Source organism: Cryptomeria japonica, chromosome 11, assembly GCF_030272615.1.
Source record: "Cryptomeria japonica chromosome 11, Sugi_1.0, whole genome shotgun sequence".
NCBI lineage: Eukaryota > Viridiplantae > Streptophyta > Pinopsida > Cupressales > Cupressaceae > Cryptomeria > Cryptomeria japonica.
The window spans coordinates 478,795,821-478,820,659 of record NC_081415.1 but is presented as its reverse complement, the minus strand read 5'-3'; positions in this window follow the sequence as shown (position 1 = coordinate 478,820,659).

Here is a 24,839-nt window from a genome sequence, read left to right as displayed (position 1 = left end):
CATCTTCCTTTTGTCTGACATATTTGCTCTTCCACTCCTGGAACACGTCATCACTTGGCCAAGCAAAGATAACAATATTCTGTTTCATTCCTTCTAGCCTTTTCCAAATGACCCTTAACTGCCCAATTTCTATTTCTATGAAACCATAGTGTGATTTCACTTTTTCAATTTCTTCAACTGTTTGGACAAATAAGGATGTGTCATCGATGTTAATAATTTCATTAACCCTTAGGGACAATTTGTGGTCTAGCTCTTCTAGCCAGGTCTTCTCCTCTTTCAACTAAATTGGACCAACAAAACCTCCTGGAAACAATTAAAATTTATGATTTGAATACTCTTTTCTATATAGTTGGGCTTTTCTTTTTACACTTGCCCTTTCCTCTGAGAGTATATTCATCTCTTTTATAAACTCACTAGTGGACCTAATATTGTCATTCTCCTCTGCATCTGCATGGGATGAACACATGAGCTCTAACGCCTTACCTCTAGGCATCCACTTATTAAGGATTGGTTCCAAGGTGGCTTCATCCTCTCTGAATTTGATCAGAACATCCAGAATCCTCTTCATATTAATGTATATAGTGGTGGCCTTGACTGAATCAGCAAACTTCAATATTGTGGCTTTTACCTTTTCTTCATACTTGTTTGCAAACAAGGCTTGAGCTTGTTTCAACTTTTCTAACTCATGTTGGACAGTTTTAGCTAACTGGAAACTAGAAGGCATGGGAGAAGGGGGATATTCTACAATGGGACTTGTAGGTGGAGGTCTTGTTGGAGAGGAAGCTATCATGAGTGTAGAGGATTCACTTGGATGGTGCTGACCTGCCAACTAACTCTGAAGTCTAGTAATAATTTTGCCTCTATTGGCTATTCCTTCTTTGGCCTCATTGTAAGCCTTTAAAATGGTCTCCAATTTCAATTGGAGATTAGCTCTTTCTTTTGCCTCTTTTTTTGCTAGCCTTTAAAATGGTCTCCAATTTCAATTGGAGATTAGCTCTTTCTTTTGCCTCTTTTTCTGCTACCGCCACATTGAACTTTGCAGTTTCCAATACTATGCTTGCAACTTCCAATACCCCTATATCTTGGACTCTCTTAAAAAGCATGCCTCCTAGGAGACTAGAATCTGATACACCTTTCCTCCTTTTGTTCTCATCCTTCTTTAGTGACCACATGACTAAGGCAACATTATCTTTGCTGAAGGTCACTCCCTCCATAGGTTTTGTTTCCTTCCTCACTGCTTCAAGAACTAGAGCATCGACTATATCCCATTAAGGGAGGATTAAAACACCAACTTTAGACACCATCTCTCTTCCCTTCTCAGGAGTAATAGTCTTAAACTCTTCAGTCATTTCTTGCTTTATTTCTTCTTCTACCTGAGCTACATCTCTAAGAGGCCATTCATTCTTCCTTTGCTCACATATGACCTTGAATTACTCCATATTTTACTTCCACACAAATTGCATGAAAGCTCCCATTGTAACAAAATTATTGTCAGCCAGGGATTCCTCACTAGCTTTCTTAGCAGTAAGGTCTAATTCTTTGCCCTTTAGCTCACCATCAGTCAAGTTCATTTCAGCACTAGGTGGCTCTTCTGGCATCCCCTCTTGGGTCTCCTCATAGGTATAGGAAATCTCACCGAGACTCCCTAACTATAATAATTGTTCAGCCACTGCTTGTTCATCTCCTATGTGGATAGGGGACTAAGATGGAGAATACTGAAGCTCATCAGTTTCAACTTCCTTTCCCACTCTTTTCCTTTTAGGGGAATCTTGGATGTCAATGACATCCTCAATTTCTCTTTTCCCTCTTGAAGTGGAAGGCTCACCTATCACTAGCATCATCACACTATACTTTGATCTCTTATGCAACACATAATCACCAGGTGGGATAGCCTTAGCAAAAGCAGGCTTAGCTAGGACCAATTTAGCCTTATCAGGATCATTTTGCATTATAGACTCCCTTTTTTCTTTCAAGGTTTGCATGAGGTCTTCAAAATAAACAACCAAGAATTTGATTTTCTCCTCAAAGGGATTGAAACTAGAGAGAGGATCATAACTACTATCAAATTGATGAATGAAATCAAGAGCCCTCTTATATGCAACCCACTTCTCTTTTCTCAGTTCTTGCTCATCCAAAATAAATTCATTTCTAATTAAATCTTCATGGAACTGAAATTGGTGAGGCCTACCTTTACACACTACCCTCTTTCTAAAAATGCCGTTGAAAAAATCCTCAGGGTCTGCACACCTTGAAACTGCAGTTGACAACCTATATGGCTTAAAGAATTCTTCAAAATATTTCCAACCACCTTTAGTGATTAAAAAATGATGGGCAATAGTAATGGTTGGGAAAATGGTCCCTTTACCCCTATTTGTCAGCTCTGCCTCTTGTACTCCAATTTATCTCAATACTTCTGCAATCTCTATCTTCAATGGGACTTGATAGGGCAGTAGATAGGGAGTACCTCTTAAACCATACACTCTGAAAACAGTAGAAACAAGGTACAAATACATGTCTCCCCAATTGTGAACAATTTTAATACCCTCAACAAACTCTTTAGGCTTGAGGAATTCCAAGAGAGCCTTAGGAATCCTAGGGTTCTCTGTGCACAAAAGAAGTCTAATCTTAGATGCAAAGCATCTATCAAACTTCAAAAAACTAGAATCCTTTCTATCCCAGGATAAAACAATGCTCCAAAGTTGCATAGGCATCTCTTCTTTATCTTTTACCTTAACCAAATTCATCTCCTTTGCAAAATAGTCAGCACCTTTGAACAAAAACACATGCATTAACATTTTGGAAATTGGGAAATGGAGGGAACAACGTTTGCATGTGGAAATTTGAAATCGGGAAATGGAGGGAATAGCGAGGTTGGATCCTCTGGTTCTGAATCCACTACAACTCAAGGACAAGCAATGGATGATGAGGATGGGAGACAGGATGGGGACCCATGGCTATGGGACCCTCCCCCTAACCGCAAACAGTCGAAAGATTCCCAAGAATCGAGCTCCGAGGTGGTGAAATTTGACTTAGAAAATATCAAGGAGGGGCAAGTTTCCAAACCCTGGAGTAGTCTTTTTGCAAGGAAAGCATCTGGAAAACCAACTGGTAAATCATCTTTCCCATTTGTGAAAGATATATTAGATAATAAAATGGGTAAACTTGCTATTGAGATTCTTGATTTAGTTATCGATCATAGCATCTCTTTAATGGCTTTTTCTCTGGTGGGGAAGTTTGTTGGACCTCAACCTAATATTGAGGATGTAAGGTCTTTTATTAAGAGAAAATGGAGAATGAAAGGTCAGGTTGATGTCTTTGTCCTACCTAGAGGCTTTTTTGTATTCGCATTCTCTTGTGGGGAAGATATGGAAGCTACTTTAAGTGGTGGTCCTTGGATGTTTGGTAAATCTTCTTTATCTATGAGAAAATGGTCTCCTAACATGGAACTCAATGACTCTTTCTTTGAAACTACTTTAGTTTGGGTAAGGCTGCCAGGTTTGCCGATGGAATACTGGGTGGAGGATGTTTTCGCAGGAATCACCAACTCCTTTGGGGAGCTTGTTGCAATAGATCCAATAATAGCAGCTTGCAAGAGATTGGTTTATGTGCATATCTGTGTCAACATTTCACAGAATATGGACCTTCCTAGCACTATTGATATCAGCTCCAAACCTACATTATGGGAATAGTCAATAGAGTTCGAATCACTCCCCTTTGTGTGCTTTTCTTGCAAAAAAGCTGGTCACTAGGCTAAGGCTTGTCCCAGCAACCCTAAAAAACCTATGATAACAAATACCCACAAACAGGTCTAGAAAGAAAAGAATAATAACAAAGAAGGTAACAAGTTAGAAGGAATAAGTGGAAGCTCTGCCAATATACCAGAACCATCAGAAGGAGATAGAAATGACCATCCTAAGAATCCCCCTATGAAGGAGAATAAAAAGAATGAAATCAGGGAGTTTGAGATCAAAATAGTCAATACCTTTGAGGCTCTACAAACATAGGAGAAGGAGAATGAAATCAATGAAGAGACACTTGAAGATGGCGAGATTGAGAATATCATTGACTCTCATCATGAGGTATTTCAAGATTCTATATCAAAAAAAGATGAACAGTGCCTAGATGAATTTGAAGAACATGAAATTAAACTTGGAAGGAGCAACAAGTTTGGATCACCTCAGGTAAATTTAAATGAGTTCTTCCAGAATATTGGAGTTGAAATGCCTACATTATCCTAGAAAAGAGGAGAACTATGGAGTAATATGCAAGATGAGACTAGAGCGGAACAAGAAGAAAACATAACAGGAAATGGAAAGAAAATAAAAACTAAGAAGGTAGGAGGCCTTAATGGGGTGAAAACCAGAACCAAGTCCAAGGTTGATTTTGGTGCTTCAAGATCCCCATCGGGACGTAAAACTATGAAATGGCATAGGGACTAGGAGAGCAAGCAAAATATAGCTGATGGGAGGCAGCGAACTATAAAGGAATCTTGCCCTCAGGCTTCCAAATGAATGTAATATCTTGGAACATCAGAGGCCTAAATGGTCTCAAAAAATAGGATATATTATGGAACCTCATTCGAGATCAAAATATGGATATTATCCTGGTATAGGAAACCAAAATGAGTAAAGAGAAAGTGGAGAAATTAAACTTCCTTAAAAGTGGAGGAGTTTGCGGTAGTAGCTCGAATGGAGCATCTGGAGGGGTTGCAATTTTCTGGAACAAGGAAACCATCTCTAGAGAAATGATTGATGTTGATGGCAATATTTTATCCCTGAAAGCTAAATGCATCTTTGATGGAAAGGAATGTGTTATTACTAATATCTATGCCCCTAACTCCAAATTTGCTAGAAGTAAATTTTGGGATAAAATTCAGCAAAAAAGAAAATCTTTCCCTTTGAACAGTTGGATTGTGATGGGAGATTTCAATACTCCTCTGCAAGACATTGATAAATATGGGGGTATTCACGCTCAACCAAACAACAGATCTAACTTGATGAACTTTATTAATATCAATGCTCTCATTGATATGGATCTCAATGGGGCATCCTACACATGGTCAAACTGAAGGGATGGTGAAGATCTCATTCAGGTAAGACTTGATAGATCCCTTGTCACTAAAGATTGGATTCTTTCCCATAGATGCTCCCTTTCTATTATTAATAGAATTGGTTCAGACCATTATCCCATCTCTTTTGTTGCTGAGAATTTTAAGAATAATCAGAGCTTCCCTTTTAGGTTTGAAAAGATGTGGATTTCCCACCCTAATCTTGAAAAATCTATTGCTAACTGGTGGAATATTGATGTAAATGGAACTGCCATGTATAAAGTTGCCAAAAAACTTAAAAATATCAAAGTCAACATTAAGATATGGAACAAGAAGGTCTTTGGTGATATTTTTGATTCTAAGAAAAAACTAAAGGAGGAGCTGGATCAGATCCAAAACTCAATTCAGAAAGATGGCTATAAAAAGTATTCCAAAGCCATGGAAGATGATGTTCTAGTCAAACTCCACAACATTATTTCTAGGGAAGAAATCTATTGGAGGCAGAGATCCAGGGTGATCTGGCTGGAGGCTAGGGATAGAAACACTAAATTTTTCCATATGACATCTTTAAAACACAAAGCAGTGAACCAAATTTCTAAACTTATTGTAGAGGACAAAACTCTTCTTAATAAGGAGGAAATTAGGGATGAAGCTGTCAGGTTTTTCAATCAGCTCCTCACTAGTAGCAAGGACATTGACCATACCCACCAACACAATTTGGTTAATATCATTCCTAAGATCATTAATCATATTCAGAATAAGGCCCTATCTGCTATCCCATCTGCTAGAGAAATTAAAAAAGTTGTCTTTCCATTTCAAGGGGATAAAGCCCCGGGTCCTGATGGTTTCCCTATGTTTTTCTTCCAGGAATTTTGCCATATTGTGGGAGAAGACACAGTTAATGCGGTCAAAGAATTTTTTGGAGCTAGAAGAATCCTTAAGGAACTCAACTCCACATTTATTGCCCTAATCCCTAAGGTTGCTAGGGCAGACTCTATCAGAAAATTTAGGCCAATAAGTCTATGTAACTCTTTCTATAAGATCATATCTAAAGTTTTGACCACTAGAATTTTGGTTTTTCTCCCCTTCATCATCTCTAAGGAGTAGAAAGGTTTTGTTCCTGACAAGCAGATTTTGGACTCTATCATTCTAGTGCATGAGAATATTCATTCCCTCAATTCTGCTAAAAAAGAAGGTTTCTTGATAAAGTTGGATCTGGCGAAGGCTTATGATAGAGTGGAGTGTCATGTTCTTTTCAGAATCATGGAGGCTTTTGGATTTGATGAAAGATAACCAAAATTATCAGAGAATTGATCACCACTCCTTTGTTCTCTATTCTGATTAATGGATCTCCTATGAAATTCTTTAAAACATCAAGGGGGCTCAGACAAGGAGATCCTATATCTCCTCTTCTCTTCACCATTTTGGCCAAGAGCATGAGCAGATTGATTCACAACCTGAATTTGAGTAAAACCATCAAAGGTCTTCAACCTTCCTCTGCTAATGTTTTTTGCTCTCATCAATAGTTTGTTGATGATACTATCCTAATGGGATATTCTTCTGTTAGGGAAGCTGAAGCCTTCAAATCTGCTCTTAATTCTTATACTTTGGCTACTCGTCAGCAAGTCAATTGGGACAAATTGGCTATATATTTCATGAATACTCCGGTCTTAAGACAACAGAAAATTGCTAAAATTATTGGTTGCAAGATGGACATGCTCCCTTCCACCTATCTGGGTCTTCCCTTGGGTTTAACTCCCCCAAACTCCTTTTGGAATATGATAATTGATAAATTCAACAAAAAACTTGCTAGATGGAAAGGTTCTATTTTATCTCAGGCAGGAAAATTGCAACTCCTTCAAGCTACTCTCCAGAACCACCCTATTTATGCCCTCAGTTTATTTGGTATCCTGGCTAAATTTGCTCAAGCATTGGAAAGAATCCAGAAGAGATTTTTATGGTCACAAGTTGAAGAAAAAAAGAGGATATCCTTGGTTGCTTGGGACAAAGTTTGTAGACCAAAGAACAAAGAAGGTTTGGGGATTAAAGCTCTAAATTTTTTTAACAAAGCTCTTCTAGCTAAACAATTATGGAGAGCTTATGATACCAAGAAAGATTGGAATCAAATATGGTTTGATAAATATATTCAGAATCAGCCTATCCAAGGGGTCCTTGACTCTGAAGATATTCCTGTTGGATCCTTCATTTGGAATAATATTATCAAATCCACAAAAGTGGCCAAAGCTGGAGCTAGATGGGTTCTTGGAAAAGGTGACAAAATAAGGTTTTGGGAGGACCCTTGGATGAAGAATGAATCTCTTTATGATCAAGACATCAGTCAAGTTATTGAGGAATGTAAAAGGAGGTTTGGGCTTATGGTGTGTGACTACTAGAAGGAGGACAAATGGGTGAGGCTTGATGTTATTCATTCTGGTTTTTCCTTACTCCAGAAGGAGCTGATGTCCTTTTCCCTTAACAAAGACTATGATGATGTTTTTCTCTAGAAAAGTAATCCTACAGGTGAATTTACTGTTGCTTCAGCCTACAAAAACACTTTTTCTTAGACCAGTAATACCATTTGGAGTAAAGTTTGGAACAACATCCTAATCCCTAAAGTCAATATTTTCTTTTGGATTGCTTCTCACAATAGTATCCTTACTCTTGACAATTTGGTCCGAAGAGGTTTTAAATTCCCTAATAGATGTGAGCTATGCCAGAAAGAGGAAGAATCAACTGATCATCTCTTTTTCCATTGCACCTTTACCTGGGAAATTTGGTGTAAAATGTGGGAAAAATGGAAAGTTAGTTGGGTTATGAACAAGAGTATCAAGGATATTATCTGGCAATGGAATTTCCTCACTAAATGATAGCTTATCAAGAACCTTTGGTCCTTGACCCTCCCCATGATTTGCTGGGGCATTTGGAAAGAAAGAAATAACATAATATTTAGGGAAGCTAAGTGTAGCTCTCAGATGGTTTTTGAAAAAATCTGCAAGGCCATAAAAGAGAACATCAATATTCCTCACAAGAACAATAAGCAATGGTTTATTACTGATATGAATGATATGGAAAAAGATATCCTCACTGAATGGAACCTAATACATAAAGTCTGCAGACCTGACAACAAGAATAGGAGAGATAATATTGTTTGGCACTTTCCTGATCATGATTGGATAAAGGTGAATTTTGATGGGGTGGCTAAGGGCAACCCTAGGAAGTCTGGTGGTGGAGGAGTTATTAGAAATGCTCAAGGAGTCTGCATTGCATCTTTTTCTTCTCCTTTTGGGGTCCAAAATAATCATGTGGTTGAAGCTCTGGCCATGCTAAAAAGTCTCCAGCTTGCTCAGGGATTCAACTTCAAAAAAATCTAGCTCGAAGGGGACTCCTTAAACATCATCCAAGCCCTCAAAGGTACTAGCTCTGTTTCTTGGAATATTACTAACTTAGTTAAAAGTGAAAAATATTTGTTAAATAACTATGTTAGTGTTAGCATAACTCATACTCTAAGAGAAGGAAATAAGGTATCGGACCTCTTAGCTAATGAAGGGGTCAATTTAGAGAATGATGTTAATTATATTGGAGAAACTCATTGTAAAAGGGAGGTTAAAGAGCAATTATATTTTGATCGTATCAATGGGTCTAGTTAATATCATGCTTATTTTTGGGGGAACAAATTCCAAAGATAGATTTTGGGGGTGGATGAACTGCCAGTTAATGAGTGCTTTTTGGCATCATTTCCATGATCATATGCGTGAGAAAGATTATAATCATAATTGCTGGGTTTGTGCGGCCATAAACATAAGTTTCAAAACTTCAAAAGAGTCTCTATTCACTAACTCTAGAATTTACAAGCATTTGGGGTTTCATTTGCGGACTGTGAATTATAGCTGCTGGTATTTCTACCTGGAGCTCAAAATGGGTGGTAATTTAAACAAGAACGAGCCCCCATGATGCGAAAATTGGAAGAGCAAAAGAAAAGTCTGGAGAAGACTTCACAGATATGGCTTTATTGACTATATGGAAAAGCTTCACGGAAGCATAAATTCTATCTCTCACGACTTTGCCAGAGGCTGGAGTAACAACAGAGTTACCCTATTCAGGGAGATATGGCAAATTGATGAGAACCTGGTCGCTGAGGTCATGGGTCTATAGACGGAGGGCACCAAATTTTATTGGGATCAGAAGTATGTAGCTAAAGCGTTCAAAATCTTCCCAAAATCGGAGGATGAGAAGGGACAACTTGTGAAGAAAGACAACATTTCCTATTACATTCCACAGTAGGTAAAGCCCTTTTGGCAAAAAATTTTAAGGGTTTTAATGGAGTATTTAACTGCTGACGGTATATTTACAAAAATTTATAACTATCACTTTGCTATTTTGAACCACTTCTGTCATGGGGCCAAAATTTCCTTGCCTTTTTATTTAGTGTCCTCTTTGAATGAGAGTCTTGCTGACCATGCTAAAAAGGCAAACTCCTACCCTATAGCCCATCAGGGATTTATATTGCTCATTTATGAAAATCTGAAGGACAAGACTAGGGTGACCAAAGATGACCCTTTGATCATGAATGCACATATCTCTGAGAGTGGCAAAGATTTGGATTTGGATGAGGAACAACCTAGCGCTTCTACCCACCAAAAAAGAAAAGCTGACACAGATAATGCGGACATGGAGGTGCATTATGATGTGGAGGAGGAAAAGGGTAAGGAATCCAAAAATGATATGGAGTGTGAAAAGGATGAGAACATTGGTGAAGAGGATGAAGGGGGTAACTCCGAAAACCCTCAATCTAACCCTATGGGATCGGACAGCAGGAATGTGGCTCTGAATTCTAAGGAGGATGACAATCCTAACTCTATGAGCATGGAAGAGGGTAGGGATTCAGCGAACACCATCCTGAATACTGCTCGTAACTGTGCTCTGGAGACCTTCAACTTCTAGAAATGGGTTGTCGACAACATTACCGGCATGCAAAGTAAACAGAGGGAGTTGGACAACAAGATTAATAAGTTGATTAAGGATGCTGGGAAAAAGAATGATGAGATGGAAACCAGTGAAGCTAAAGAGGAAATCGAGATGGAGGATTGGCTGGAAAAGGATTTGATCAAAGGTGATTTGAAACACCTGGAGGATGTTATAAGAACCGTGAAAGAACAGGCTGAAGAGGATAAAGACAACATCAATTCCAGGGTCGAGCATACCGAGAAGGCTCTAAAAAAATTCATGAACCATAGTCTCCAGGTCCTCAAAGTCTCATCACAAAACATGAATTCTTTAGTGGATAATCTAGAAAGGAAAAATAGGGAAAAGAATCTGGTTGTTATTGATGATATTCCAACTTCTAGCACCACCCACCAGACTCCCAGGCACAGAACAAGGTAGAACACTACTGGGAGGGAGATCAATACGAAAGATAGCCAGCTGAGAGAGGAAAACAATGACCTGAGGGAAGTGGCCAAGGTGATGATGCTCTTGGTTCAAAATGCTAAGGAATCTATTAAAGTTTTCAAGTAATTTGTAATGCTGGGTTTGGAGCCAACTTCTTGTTGGCTTCTTATTGTCTTTTTCTTTGCTGGTGGTTTTTGTGTTGGTGTTTGCAGTTGTTTTGTTTCATCTCTTTAATGCTTATCTTTTGAATTGTAATAGGTTTTCGGGTCCCCTAAAACCTATTTTTACTTAATCAAAAACATATGCATTAACAGGGAATACCATCCAAATGGCCTATCCACCTTACCATTTTTTATCCCTACTAACCCTGCATGAATTGCATTAGTAAGGTATGGGGCATAATCAAATGTTATTGCTAGGGAGGGTTTTAGAATTTGTGCAATCATCAACATGTAATGGGTTGGCATGTTTCTTTCAGCATCTTCTCCAAAGATCTAACATAGTGCCCAATACATACCCTTAGCTCTTAGAGTAAACAAATTGAGGGAGAATGGTTCCATTGTACTGGGGCCTACAACTGTTAACCCTCCTATCTTAACAAAGAATTCTTTCAATGGGCCACTCCTAAGATTATCCCTTTGTGCATTGTAGATCTGGGCTAATGACTCAAAGTCAATAGGCTCTAACAAATTTGAAGCCTCACTGAGTTTAAAAACATTTCTGAATTCATCATCTTTTATTTTGATCAGGGCTGATCCCTTCACAATCCTGATACATATGTCTATGGGGTCATAATTTTGTGCAATCAGGGTCAACAAATCTACATCCATGAATACACGAGGGACCACAAGCTTTCCCACATCCAATTCCCATATGCTATTCAAAGGGGCGAGGGAATGTCTCTGCCCAAAACCTACTTTGAACAGTCCTAAACCTGACATCCCTATTTTTGGGTCCCTTAACCAATTATCTTTATCATATAGGCCATCCCCAATTCTCAGACAAGGGTTCTTTGGTACTAATTCTTTGTCCTTGGCCCCGACATTGGTAGACATGGTTAACTGTTCCAGAAAATCATCACAAATATTCCTTTCCTAGTAATTCACTTTTCCTGTCAACTCCCTTCTTCGTGCCATCTTGAATATGCAACTATACCAATTTAAACTTGCATAGACCTCTAATGAAACAATTCACACAACAATGACTAAAATTAAACTAGAATTATCAAGAAAAGGCACAAAAACTTGTTATTCACCTGAAGAAAAACCGCTCCACACCAACTGTTCTACAATAGACTTCGATGAAATGATGCTAACATTCAAGTTGATGTGGACTCTAATACGGAAAGTTAGCATTGAATTTTAGAAATTAATCCCACATGCTTCGGCCATCACCTTAGAATTGAATTCACAAATCGAATTCAAAAATGAGCTCCAACGGATCATAAATTCTCTGAGTATTTCCTCTGTTTCGTTGTTTCGCTACTTCCCAGGCCTTAAACTCTCCGCACCTTTCTTTTGTGAAGCCATGCTAGCCATTAGATCAAGATCTACCTACCTAGTCTTTATCTCCAACAATGACTGCCAGACTTTTTAACTAACTGCGCCTCACCTTGACGGCTAATTGTTTTCGCCATTTCGCAGAGACTAAGCTCCAGGCATCTTCGGGCCACGAAACAAGGATGACCATTGGATCTAAAACAAGATGAACATCTTTTAATAGGCTTTAAACCTTTCAAGTGGGCCCTTTAACTCGGAGATCACTTTCTCTACCTCATCACCGGTTAACAAATGCCACGTGGTAGTCGACCATTTGCTTAGGAAGTTCCATCAGGTTCCATTCTGAATCCGCCACATGCTTTGCTTCACTATTCTCCACATAACTGTTGGTTGAACCAAGGCGGGCCCTCAACTACCCTTTAGAGCCATGTTTACTTGACAAGTCACTCTTTACTCCTTGAAACACACCATCTATCCTGCCACATCATGCCTTCGTGTGATTGCCACCTATCTTTCGCCATTTTGCAATGGCTAACCCGTGATCATCTTGACTTCGCGAATCTACGCGGGCCGTTAGATCTCAGGAACTTGCCTATCATTTATCCTTTCTATGACCACCTCGCTCGAGCCCACCACCTTTTCGCTACTTCGCGAAAGGTAGAACGCGTGCATCTTGTGGCTGCGAATCAACGCGAGTCATTGATCTTTTCCAAACCGGTCATCCTTTAACCAAAGAAAGTCGCTCGTCTCTGGGACCCACCACGTGTTTTCATTGTTTTGTAGAAATTATTTCACATGCATCTCGGGCTAGTGAATCAATGTGAGCTGTTAGATTTAAAACAAGATGCAGTCCTTTTATCTGACGGTCAATCCATCTGGTAGGTCCCGCCTAGGCTTTTCAATACTTCATGAACATTAACCTGCCAGCAACTTCACTTAACAAAACAACGACAATCGCTAGATTAACAAAGAGTTGCACAATACTTACGGGGCCCGACAAACATTAGAACAAGGTAAAGTAAAGGCGCATAGATCTTTTAAAAAAATTAAGGGACTGCCTAGGTAAATAACTAATGGGGGGACACTTCTCATGATAGACCGACCCTTCACTAAGTGGCAAAAGTAACGCATAAATAGAATGATAAGGGTTTTTCTCAAACACTGAAAGGTTTATAACTCAAACCTTAAACCCTTTTCTTACCTAAGACAAAAAGAGGCAACAAGGCCATACCAAACTCACTTTTTGCAAACTTCTAGCCAACTATGGAACAAGAATATCCATTTTTAAATAGTGATAATAGAACTAATCTTCACCAAGTTGTCAAAATTGATATGACACATCCTTTGGTGCCAAAGCCAGCTATCATGGATCTAAGACAACAAATAATACTTTTTAGATCCTTCTATCAGATACATGTTTCCACTAGTAATTTTCCCTACTATAATAACAATTCCATATCCTTTCTGGATCTCACAACCATCATCTTGAAAGATAACATTGTAACCATTTTTGCACATCTATCCAACACTCAAAATATTATGATGAAAACCTTTCACATAGTAAATATTATCAATATTATGCTTTCCATCAAAAGAAATAGAACCAATTCCCACAATTTGTGCTATCTGATCATCTTCAAACCTCACAGAACCACCATCATACTTACCAAGTTTTACAAACTTGCTTTTGTCACCTATTATATGATTTGAACATCCATTATCAATAAACCATTCATTTATATCTGTTCTAGCATGCAAAGCAGTAGCAAAATTCTTATGAATATCAATCTTAGGTATATCTCTTTCTACCAAGAAAAAACAATCGCCATCTTCATAATCTGATTCATCATCTGAAATACCAGCATCATCTTTGACATAATAGGCTCTCTTATTAAATTTTCCTTTACCTTCTCTAGATTTTTGTCTTGAATCTTTTTCTAGACACCTAGTAGAAATATGATTAATCTTTCCAAGTCTAAAATATTTAAGGGGTAACATACCTTTGTATTTGTCAATGTCTTTCTTCAACCTCCTTATGAAGTTTTCTTCCATCTCATTTGAACTTTTATCTTTTGGATCTTCCTCGAAAGATTTAAAGGTGGGCGGAGTCTTAACTTTGTCTTTTCCAAACTTCCTTATCTCAAATGTTGATAAAGTACCATAAAGATGCTCTCTAGTGAACTTCTTCAAATCACAGGGTTCTTCAATAGCCAAGATCTTGTCATTGTAACTTTCTAGTATGGACATCAAGATATTCTCAATTATGTTTTTGTCCTTCAAGGTGCTGCCAAGTTCTCTGATTTGATTTACTACACTATCAACCTTCTGAAAAAATAGCTAGTTATATCCTCTCCTTCCATTTTTAGGTTCTCATATTTGTGTTTAGCTGTTAGCTTCTTTGATAATTTCTCTATCATTTGCGTCATAGATATCTCTTAGCTTTTCCCAAACCTCATAAGCATTATTTAAATTACCTTTGCCAATTTAGTCTTTGATAAATCAGTAAAGATACCATACCTTGCCTTTTCATTTTCTTCATAAGTGTAAGGAAGTTAAGTAGCGAAACAACTTCCTACACTAACCTTGAGAGGAGGGTAATAAAAAAACCTTTTACAGATCATCACAATATTTATAGAAAATAGAAATAGATATAATAACATTCAAATCATAACACAGTGATTTACGTGGGGAAAACCCTTTCAGGAGATACACCTCACACTCCAAAAGTCATCCAATATATTATTTCATAATAAAAAATAGATTACAATATACTTGCATAGCAATCTCTTCGCAAGAGTACCGCTAATCAGAGATTTAGAGGTAATCCAATAGCTATAAGACTCGTACACACAACCTCTATCTCACACACCTCATATATAGGAGATACAATACAAGAAACCATCAAACAATATTACAAAAACATGAGCTAAAACCACCCAATAAGGTGTAGCGACCTTATCTCCCTTTTAGATTCCCTATGACATGTCCCTCCCTTTTTACAACTCATTTATGTGTTTGATGTATTTTATATTTCCTATTTCAGGAGTACAAACTTCTGGAGGCCATAACTTGAGAATCGTGTGTCCCATTGATGAACTATTTGAAGCACTGGAAAGCTCATGAAGTTCTCTATTGACTTGTAAATTTATACATCATTTACACCCACTGTTTAGGCATTTTAGGGCCTCTAAAGTACTAAAAATCAAATTTAAACATTTCATTAGACCCCTCCAAAATGAAAAATGTAATATATTCAAAACTAGTTGTGATCTTGTGTTGTAACTTTACCACAATGCTTATCTAGCCAAACAGAAGCTTTGGGTTGAATTTTGCACCATTTTGTGATCAAATAAAAACTTACTATAAATAGTAATCTCATGTAAATGCAAGGTTGAGACACCATTTTCCCAACAAATCTCCCACTTGTCAAACACATTGCAAGAACAAAGAGAGTATCAACACAATAAATCAATTTCTAGGGGCCATGAGGCCCATAGACTCTGAGCACCATCTAAACTTCTATGTGCTCACAACCTTAGTTAAAAAATATGCAACATTCATCAAAGTTTCTACCTTAACCAGCTTCACCCTGCCATCTTTGACCATATCTCTGACAAATCTATACTGAACGTCAATGTGCTTGGTCCGGGCATGAAATGTTGGGTTCTTAGCTAGGCAAATCGCACTCTGACTATCACAATAAACTATCACGACTGCTTGTTTCATTCCAAAGTCTAAAAATAGTCTCTTAAGCCAAATGGCCTCTTTACAAGCATGATTAGCTATCATATACTCTACTTCAGTAGTGGATAAAACAACCACATCCTATCGCTTACTCATCCAACTAATTGCACCACCAAGTAAATTAAACACATAAGCACTGGTGGATCTTCTGCTATCAATATCACCTGCCCAGTCTGAATCCACATAACCATGAATATCTAGGGAGATCACATCTCCAACTGAATTACCATGATAACACAAAGAATACTCTGAGGTACCCTACAAATATCTGAAGACTCTTTTGATTGTATCCCAATGAACTCTACTAGGATTAGACACATATCTGGACATAACTCCCACTTCTTGGGCAATGTTTAGTCTAGTACAAACCATAACATACATCGAACTTCCAACTGCACTTTGGTAAGGCACTCTGCTCATGTCTTCCATCTTCAATGGGGATGTAGGACAATCTGCAACAGATAATTTTGTTCCAATTGTAAATGAAAAACACAATAGTCTACAATCCTGCATGTTGAACCTATGTAACACTGAATTCACATACTTACTCTAGTGTAGCCATAACTTTTTGTTCACTCTATCTCTTCTAATTTTCATCCCAAGAATGTGTTTTGTTGCACCAAGATCTTTTATCTCAAATTTAGCAGCGAGTTGAGACTTTAGTTCTAAAATTATACATTTCCCTTTACCAATGAATAACATTTCATCAACATACAATGCAATGTACATGAAATGATCACCATCAATTTTATAACAAACACAATGATCTGATTTAGAATGCTCAAATTCTAAAATCAACACATATGTATCAAATTTTTGGTACCACATCCTAGGACTCTATTTGAGGCCATACATGGATTTCTTTAATTTACAGACCAAATTACTTCTACCTTTCACCACATAGTGCTCTGGTTGTGTCATATAAATATCCTCCTCCAAATCACCACGAAGGAAAGAATTTTTTCATATCTATTTGCTCTACCTCTAAATCATAAGCAATGGCAATAGAAAGAAAAACTCTAATGGATGTCATTTTGGCAAGAGGAGAAAATATCTCACCATAATCAACACCATCAACCTGAGAGTAGCCTTTTGCAACCAACCTTGTTTTCTACTTATTAATGCTTCCATCTGAACCAATATTTTTCTTGAACACCCATTTGCAACCAACAGGCTTTCGTCCTTAAGCAAATGGTACAAGATCCCATCTATCATTCTTTTTCAAAGCTGCCATTTATTCTTCCACAACAATCTTCCAGGACTCTGCATCATTCATACCTAATGTCTCTTGTACATATTTCGGTTCATCCATATTAGTATTCAAAGAAAAAATACATCTCCAATCATCAAGTGAATACCTTTCAGGTGGTTGTCTATGTCTTGTAGACCTTTGAATAAGCTAAGTTGGAGGTTCTTCCTCCTCTTCTGAAGATTTAGATCTAGACAAGCTCTCCTCAACTTCTTTCCTATCTAGGGGCCTCAATTCAACTCTTTCAGGTGTAGAAGGAAATTGAATCACATCTTCCTTTTTAGTCTGTTCTAGCTGCAATATAACATAAGGAAACTTAATTTCTCTAAAAATAACACTTCCACTATGAATTACCTTTTGTGCAACAGGGTCCTAAAATTTGTATCCTTTCACATCATAACTATACCCGATGAAGATACATTTCACAACCTCGTTCTCCAACTTTGTCCACTTCTCCTTTGGCACATGTTCATATGCCTCACAACCAAAAACTCTAAGATGTCTCAATGAAGGATTTGTTGTCATTATAACAGACAAAGGGAGATTGTTGGCATTCCAATTACAATAAGAGATTGTTGGCATTTCAATAAGGATATTGAGAAGGTTGTTGATGAATATGGATATAACTAATTAAGGATGTTTACTGTCTTAATATTATTATTTTGTCATTGATGTCAAGAAATTGATTTTCTCATTCAGTATGATGTTGCCATATCTTAAGAAGTATGATTTGATGAGTATAAAGATGTCGGTAAAAGACACAAAAAGAATGTGATGAATAAGGGGAGGAATAAGTTATTCAATGGGCAACTATTACTGAGTTAGACAATGATGAGATCATGATGTTTAGATTATTTTGATTGTAAGGTTAATACTATACTATGTTATCGAGAAAAGAATCTAGTCAGTAAACCCTAAGGAACCTAGCCGGTAAACCCTAAGGTTATCGCTATCAGTTAATGAAGGTAGAATGTCTACCGAGTGAACTTTAGTATTTACCGAGTTGCAACCAAGTAATAACAAAATGCATTTAATGAATAAAAGCATTATTTAATGAAGGAAGCTGATGAGCTGGCTATGATTAAATGATTGGTATGGCATGCATGAAGTTTGTTAAAGAATCTATGGCAAAGGAAAATCGGCAGGAAGATCTACAGCTCAGATTAAACCGCAATACCCTAGCACAAGTTCCAAGAAATGTATGCAAGTTCCAAGGCAGGGTAAAACATTTTTAGATAGAAGGATACATTGAACCTGGTCAAGTTTGAAGATCTGATGGCTATGATTGATCATGAGATATGTGATCAAGGAGATTAAGCGGTTGGCAAGTTGTTTATAAATAAGGAAATGTTGATAAACAATGTATGCGAGCAAGTGTATGCACAAAGATGCTACATAGTGATTACCGAGCATAGAAGCTTGAAGACCTGTTTGAATAATAGAGTATAGAGCCCATCAGATGGACAAGATAAGTCCTATTGTATTGAGCAAATAAGAATCTGCTTTAGCATTTTTAGATGTGAAGTTGCAGATAGATTTTTATTACTGTTATTTTGTGAAGTGATAGAAAATCTCTTAACCGAGTGGACTTAACAGTCTTATTTGTAAAACCCTCTAGCAAGGTGACATTCTGATTGAGTGTTTGAAATCCTTTAACAAGGTCACTTCTAACAAGGTGAAGATCCTAACAGATCTGAGGGAAATCCCTTAACCGGGTCACATCTAGCAATGTGTTTGTAATCTTTAACAAGATTTTCTTTTAATCGAGCATACTCTAGAAAAGTATATTTCTCAGTGGGTCTGAAATCCCACAGTGGTTTTTTCCTATTTGGGTTTCCACATTAAATCTGGTGTTATGATGTTTATATGCTTATGAGTTTGCATGTTTAGCAGTTTTGGTTATATTGCTGAAGTATATGTTACCGAGGTTGAATCTGTTGTTTTTATGGAAGATTAAGTTTGTATGATTTACCCCCCCTCTCATCTTATTAGCTTGGCATTTGTACTTAGCATTAAGTATCAGAACTATCAATTGGTATCAAAGCTTTGGACTCTAGAAGAAAAGTTTAAAGGTACTTGAGGCAAAGATCCAAAGATGTACAAGAGGGATGCACCGAAGCTGAACAAGTCAAGTTTCTCTACATGGCAGAAAAGGATGAAGCTGCACCTATAAGGAGTTGGAGAATATGTTGTATATTATCTGGAGAATGATTTCATTACACCGAGCACCTATCCATTGACAATGGAAGAGATAAAAGCAAAGCAAGAATATATTCAAGCAATGATTGAAATAACATCTGCATTGATCGACTCAAAGTTTAATGATCTAGAAGGCTGCAATGATGCCAAGGCAATGTGGGACAAGCTCATATCTGTGTATGGTGGAGATGAACATGTTCAAAGAGTAAAAGTGGATAGTCTAAGAGGACAACTTTAATCTATGAGGATGAATGAAGGTGAGAACATAACCCAGTACAGTACAAGACTAAAGGAGATTGTCAATCAAATCAAAGGAGCAGGTGGAACTATTGAAGAAAAGGATATAACAAGTAAGTTGTTAAGAACCCTTCTACCATCTTATGCAATTCGAGTCTCTGCAATCAATGAATTGAGGTTTGTACCCAATATGCCAGTTTCTTTAGATGCTACTATTGGTAAGCTACATGTATTTGAGTAAAGTAACTTTGATAATAGTGGGTCATCGGTAAATAAAGTTGAGTCTGCATTTAGTTCTTTTCATATTGGTGAATCTGATGATTACAATGATAGAATGAGTAAGTACACTGAAGGGGATCAAAGTGGAGCAAGTGAAAGATTTCTCAAGAACATGAAAAAAGTGCACAAACTGTATGAGGAAATCAAAAAGCAAGAAGAGTTTGAAGCACTATTAGCAAGAAGGTTACCGAGAGGCAAAGGTAAGTATAAAGGAAAACTACCTTTGAAATGTTTCAATTGTGATAAGATAGGACATATGGCTTCTAACTGTCCTGACAAAGATTCTACTGAAAAGAGAGATTACTGAGATGACAGACAAAAAGATAATCATTACATAGGACACCGAGACTTCAGAAGAAGAGATAGAAAGTCATGCTTAATAGTCGATGAGGAATCCAATGATGATAAATCAGATGAAACTGATACAAAGGAAGTAGTTTATGTGGCTATCAAAGATGGATCAGATGAAGAAAGGTATGAAGAAAAAGCCCTGATATCTCACATAAATACTAATGATTCTTGGATCATAGATAGTGGATGCTCACATCACATGACAGGTGATAAACACAAGTTTGTTATGTTAGAAGATTATGATGGAGGCTATGTAAGATTTGGTAATGATGCACCATGTCTGGTAAAAGGTAAACGATCTATAACACTTCTTGACAATGCAAGATGCAATGATGTTTATTAGGTTGAAGGTTTGAAATACAAATTGTTGAGTGTAGCACAACTAAACAATACAGGATACCGAATAGAATTTCAGAAAGGAATTGTCAAAGTTCATGACAAGCATGGAAAGTTAGCTGCTACCGGGACACAAACAAGAGGTAACCCATTTCACCTTGACTCAACTCGGAACAAGTGTTTGTATGCAAAGATAGATGATACCTAGTTATGGCATAAAAGGTTTTGTCATGTAAATTTTGATAATCTGATCAAGATAAGCAAGAAGCATCGAGTAAGAGGTCTACCGAGTTTGGAAAAACCTGAGAATGCTATGTGCCGAGGATGCCAGATGGGTAAGATGACAAGATCAAGCTTTACAAGTAAGTCCTACACTTCCAAGGGAATTTTAGATCTTGTGCACACTCAACTTTGTGGTCCTATGAAAGTTCAAAGTTATTATGGTGATATATATTTCATATTATTTGTGGATGATTACTCAAGGATGATGTCAGTTATGTTTTTAAAAGAAAAATCAGAAGCTTTTCAAATGTTTAAATGGTACAAGGCAAGAGTTGAAAATGAAACAAGAAGACAACTGAAATGTCTTAGATTAGATAGAGGAGGAGAGTTCACATCTGATGAGTTCAACTTATTCTACAATGATCATGGTATAAACAGACAAGTCTCTGCACCGAGAACTCCACAAAAAAATGGAATTGCTGAGAGAAGAAATAGATCTATTGTGGATTGTGCCAGAACCCTGATGATTGAAAAGAAAGTGCCACAAACATTTTGGAGAGAAGCAATAAGCACAACAGTTTACACCCTGAACCGAGTACAACTGAAGAAAGGAACTTTGAAGACACCATATGAGATCTGGTATGACAAGAAACCTAATGTAAGTTATTTCAAAATCTTTGGAAGTAGATGCTATGTACACAAAGATAATAGAAATGAAAAGTTTGATCAGAAAAGTGAAGAAGGAACATTTCTAGGTTATTCTTCTAGAAGTAAAGCATTTAAATGTCTGATCAAATCATCTAACAAAATAGTAGAAAGTGCAAATGTGAAAATTGATGAATTTGCAGAAAGAAATGATGAAGGAAACTCCAAAGAACCAGAAGATTATGATGAATTTGTCTATGTTCAACCGAGAAGTCCTACCGAGAAGACTGTTGAAAGAAATGAAGAGAATATCTAGTTACCGAGTGATGAAGAAGATCATATAGAGCCTACCGAGCCTGTATTAGCCAAGTATGTCAGAAGACATCATGCATCAAATTAGATTATAGGAGATAAAGATGATCTAGTGATGACAAAGAACAAACTGAGACAGAACACATGTCTGATATCTGAATTTGAACCAAGAATATTGAAAGAGGCATTTAAAAGTGAAGATTGGATAAATGCTATGATAGAAGAGATTGATCAAATCAACAAGAATGACACATGGACACTGGTCCCAAGACCGAAGGACAAAAATGTAATCGGTGCAAAGTGGATTTTCAAAATCAAGCTGAATGAAAAAGGTGAGGTCATTCAAAATAAAGCAAGATTAGTTTGTAAAGGTTATGCCCAAGAAGAAGGAATTGATTATGGTGAGACTTTTGCACCTATGGCAAGACTTGAAGGAGTAAGAACATTGTTAGCATATGCTACTTACAAAAATTTCAAGGTATATCAAATAGATGTCAAATCTGCATTTCTAAATGGTATATTCGAAGAAGAAGTTTTTATTGAACAACCTGAAGGATTTGTTGAAGACAAGAATAAAGATTAGGTATGTAAATTGAACAAAGATTTATATGGTCTGAAACAAGCACCTAGAGCATGGTATGAAAGATTGCACTCTTATTTAATCAAGATTGGTTTTATAAGAACAAGTGAAAACAGTAACATGTACATGAAGAATGATGAAAATGGAATACTGATCTCAGCCATATTTGTTGATGATATTATCTTTTGTGGAAATGACTCTCTATGCAAGAACTTTGGAAATGAAATGAGCAAAGAATTTGATATGTCATTAATTGGTGAGATAAAGTATTTTATAGGTTTACAAATACTGCAAATGAAAGATGAGATTTTCATTACTCAATCCAAGTACATAAAGGAAATCTTGAAGAAATTTGGAATGGAGGATTCAAAACCAATAGGTACTCCTATGACTACCAACTGTAAACTATCAAAGAATGATGAATCTGCATCTGTTGATGAGACACTTTACCGATCTATGATTGGAAAGCTACAATATGTTGTTCACAGTAGGCTAGACATAGCACATGCAGTAGGTATAGTTGCAAAATTCTCTGTAGATCCTAAGGAAACACACATGACAACAATCAAGAGAATTTTCAAATACTTGAAAGCCACTAAAGACTATGGCTTAGTATATCAGAAAGGAAATGATTTTGATTTAAAAGTTTACGCTGATGCTGATTGGGCAGGCAACATTGATGACAGAAAAAGCACAAGTGGAGGATCTTTCTTTTTAGGAGAAAGACTTGTGAGTTGGCTTAGCAAGAAACAAGGACATGTTTCACAGTCAACAGCAGAAGTTGAAATGTTGCTATAGCATTGAATTATACCAATATAGCATGGATCAAACAATTGTTGGAAGGTATAAATGAGAAAGTTACCAAGCCAGTAACTATATTCTGTGACAATACTAGTGCCATTAACATTTCAAAGAATCATGTTATGCACTCTAACATAAAGGACATCTCTATCAAATATCATTATCTTAGAGAAGAAGCTCAAGAGAAGAAAGTGGTGTTGGAGTATGTTAGCACAAAGGAACAAATAGTAGATATCTTCACCAAGCCACTACCAAGGGACACTTTTGAGTATCTCAGAAGTAAGTTAGGGGTCCTACCCCTATCTTCCATTCACTAATCGAGTTCAATGAAAGCATCAATTCGATGACTCTACAGAATATCTTTTAGGAGTTGATGCTGATTTACACACTTTAGGATGTTTTCTAAAGGTGTGCAGGAAATGAATACAGGGAACAAGAATTGAAGTCAAAATGCTCTGACTAAGACTACGTTGACACATAACAATAGGAAATCACTTCATACAGGAAGAAATTATGTTTTAGTTCTTTACTTTTTGGCATTGTTGTCAAAGGGGGAGAAAACTGAAGAAAAGGGGAGAAGACTGTTGTATGGGGGAGAAGATTGATGATAGGGGTGTTAGGGTTTCAAGCAGTTCTGAAGCAAATATGAACTAACAATTATATGCAGATTTAAATACAAAAGATAAAGAAATAAAACAGGACACAGATAACACAGAGATTTAACGTGGTTCACCCAGAATGGGTTACGTCCACCATACACAATCGTCCAATCTTTCTTATTATCCAGCAAAAATAGTACATCAACCTTACAATGCCTTAAGCATCCCAGCCGCTTATAACATGCATTTTTAGGGCAAAAAACAAAGTCAGCCTTTTTAGGGTTTTATTACAATATCGGTTTTCATCAACGAAAAACAGCAAAAATTTTTTTTCTTGGGAGCTCCCGCCCTCGAACTCTCACTTTTCTTAGGGGCTGCCACCCTTGAACCCTTGCCCGGGGCCCGGCCTGACCCTGGACCCCGACGAGGATACGTACTGAGTGTACAGTACTTTGCTGATCAGTCACCACATTTCAACAATCTCCCACTTGGAGACTGATCAAACTCCACACCAAACAATCTCCCACTTGGAGATTGATACTACACGACACCACTATACATGCAACATCCGCTGGATAAAATACTAGGACTCGACTGGTATAAATTCCACAATTATCAATCAAGAAGACCAACAAAAACTGATGAAGAAATCAGCTTCTCCTGTGGAACTGCCTTCGTGAACATATCGGCAGGATTCTCACTTGTGTGAATCTTCTCAAGCCGTAACTGACCCTCCTCCAAAATAGTCCGGATGAAGTGGTACCTAAGCTGAATGTGCTTTGTCTTTGAATGAAAAGTAGAGTTCTTCGCAAGATGAATGGCACTCTGGCTATCAGTATACAATGGGCTATCCTCTTATGTCTGACCCAATTCCTCCAGAAAATATTGCAACCAAATCATCTCCTTGCTAGCTTCTGTAGCAGCAACATACTCAGCTTCAGTGGTTGAAAGTGCAACAACCTTTTGTAGCCTAGAAATCCAACTGACTGCAGTTCCCCCTATAGTAAAAACATGCCCTGTAGTACTCCTCCCTGAATCAATATCTATTGGTGTAAATAAATATTCATTTTGGATATTATTACACTTACTTAAGTTAACTTAGGATAATGCATCTCTTCATAGTTTGGATTTGAGACACTTAGGGAAGTGTGCACATAGGGATAGAGCTTGTAGGAGAAATTCCACCTTTTGTGGTCTTATTTTGCTGTTACACTCCACATTCGGTGGGTCATCCACCTCTTGTGGAATATTATATTATTTTTCCCACCTACCCTTTTTTTTCATTGAGCCACATGTCATATTTGTGTGCTCATACATCCATATGGCCTTGCCTATATAAGCAGGCCTCTAT